Genomic DNA, 2,504 nt, shown 5'->3' on the forward strand with positions numbered 1-2,504 from the left:
AGCTCACTGCAACATCCACCTCCTGGGTTCAAGCGATTCTCTCACCTCAGCCTCCCGAGTAGCTGGGACCACAGGTGCCACCACTCGACCCAGCTAATTTTTGTATTTTTTTGTAGAGACGGTGGCAGGTGGGGGGCGGGGTTCCCTATGTCGCTCAGGCTTTTTTTTTTTTGAGACAGAGTCTCGCTCTGTCGCCCAGGCTGGAGTGCAGTGGCGCGATCTCGGCTCACTGCAAGCTCCACCTCCCAGGTTCACACCATTCTCCTGCCTTAGCCTCCCGAGGAGCTGGGACTACAGGCGCCCGCCACCACGCCCGGCTAATTTTTTTTTTTGTATATTTAGTAGAGACGGGGTTTCACCGTGTTAGCCAAGATGGTCTTGATCTCCTGACCTCGTGATCCGCCTGCTTCAGCCTCCCAAAGTGCTGGGATTACAGGCGTGAGCCACCGCGCCCGGCGCTCAGGCTGGTTTTGAACTCCTGTGCTCAAGCCGTCCTCCCACCTAGGCCTCTCAAAGTGCTGGGATTACAGGCGTGAGCCATCACACCCGGACTACAAAATAAAACTATTGATAAAACATTTCTAAAGGCATAAAGTAGGCACAATTGGTTAAAAATAAATTAGGCGTTAAAAATGTCAAAATAAGGGAAGGCTAGACCCAGTTTACTGGAATTGCGCTGGTGATGGAGGGTTCCTAGTATACCACAATCATGTCTATTATGCCCCATAACCGAGGGGCCATCATGGCCATGAAGGAGAAGAGCTGTTTGGCTATAGCTGCAGACGGGCGCTTCGGGATCCAGGCCCAAATGGTTACCACAGACTTCCAGATCTTTCCCATGGGTGACCGGCTGTATATCCATCTGGCCCGGCTCGTCACTGACATCCAGACAGTTGTCCAGTGCCTCAAGTTTCGGCTGAACCTGTGTGAGTTGAAGGAAGGTCGGCAGTCAAATCTTATACCCTATGAGCATGGTGGTCAAGGCCTCTTGTCTGAGAAACGTTTGGCCCCTACTATACTGAGCCAGTCATTGCTGGGTTGGACCTGAAGACCTTTAAGCCCTTTATTTGCTCTCTAGAGCTCATTGGCTGCCCCATGGTGACTGAAGACTTTATGGTCAGTGGCACCTGTGCAGAAAAAATGTATGAAATGTGCGAGTCCCTCTGGGAGTCCAACATGGATCCAGAACAGCTGTTTGAAACCATCTTCCAAGCCATGCTGAATGCTGTGGACCGGGATGCCGTGTCAGGCATGGGAGTCATTGTCCACATCATTGAGAAGGACAAAATCACCACCAGGACACTGAAGGCCCTAATGGACTAACACTGTTCCCAGAGCCCACTTAAAAAAAAAAAAATATCTATCTATCTATCCCTTCTTAAAAAAATCAAAATAAATTAAAACATTCCATCATTTTGTTTAAATGTTTTATACACTATTTTTTCCTATTGTATGATTAGTGGATCTCAAATATAAAAATATAAAACCAAAACAACATAACGAACACCCAAATCCATTCCACTTAGAGCTTATCATTGTTAATACTTTGGTATGTATGTGTCTATCTATCTGTCATCTATTGATCTGAATATATTTTATACAACTAGATACATATTTTATCCAGATGTGTATGTATCTCTCTGTCATGTATTGATCTGAATACATATTTTATTGAAAATTTAATGTTTTTAACCTTTTTTTTATCATTTAGCAATATATTATAAACTTCTATGTCAAAAAACTTTTAAAGAATAACATTTCATTTTAGAATAGTTTTGAATTTACAGAAAAATTGCTAAGATAGTACATACGATTCCCACATACTCCACACCCAGTTTCCTTTATTATTGTCTTAAATTAGTAGGTACATTTGTCACAATTAATGAACCAATATTGATACATTATTACTAATTCAAGTCTGTACTTTAGTCAGATTTTCTTAGTTTTCATTTAATGTCTTTTTTTTTTTGTTTCAGGACTCAGTCCAGGATAACATATTACATCCAGTTGTCATGTCTCCCTAATTTCTCAGACTTTCCTTGTTTTTGATTATCTTGACAATTTCAAGGAGTAGAGTAGTTAGGTGTTTTTAGGATGCCCTATTATTGAAATTTTCTTTTCTTTTTTTTTGAGATGGAGTCTCACTCTGTCACCCAGGCTGGAGTGCAGTGGTGCAATCTTGGCTCACTGCAAACTCCGCCTCCTGGGTTCACACCATTCTCCTGCCTCAGCCTCCCAAGTAGCCGGGACTACAGGCAACCGCCACCACACCCAGCTAATTTTTTTGTATTTTTAGTAGAGACGGGGTTTTGCCGTGTTAGCCAGGATGGTCTCCATCTCCTGACCTCGTGATCCACCTACCTCGGCCAAAATGCTGGGATTACAGGTGTGAGCCACCACGCCCAGACCTGTTATTCCACTTTATCTGATGTTTTTATCATGATTAGTCTGGGGTTGTGGATTTTGGGAGGAAGGCCATAGAGGAAATGTGAGTACATGAGATT

The 2,504-nt window shown here is 43.4% G+C and overlaps 1 pseudogene; it reads left to right on the top strand.

Annotated features, from left to right (window-relative positions):
- Positions 1 to 661: 661 nt before the first annotated feature.
- On the top strand, positions 662 to 1,338 carry LOC129466279 (proteasome subunit beta type-3-like; annotated as a pseudogene).
- Positions 1,339 to 2,504: the final 1,166 nt, after the last annotated feature.

This window comes from Symphalangus syndactylus, chromosome 17, assembly GCF_028878055.3.
Source record: "Symphalangus syndactylus isolate Jambi chromosome 17, NHGRI_mSymSyn1-v2.1_pri, whole genome shotgun sequence".
In the NCBI taxonomy this organism is placed as follows: domain Eukaryota; kingdom Metazoa; phylum Chordata; class Mammalia; order Primates; family Hylobatidae; genus Symphalangus; species Symphalangus syndactylus.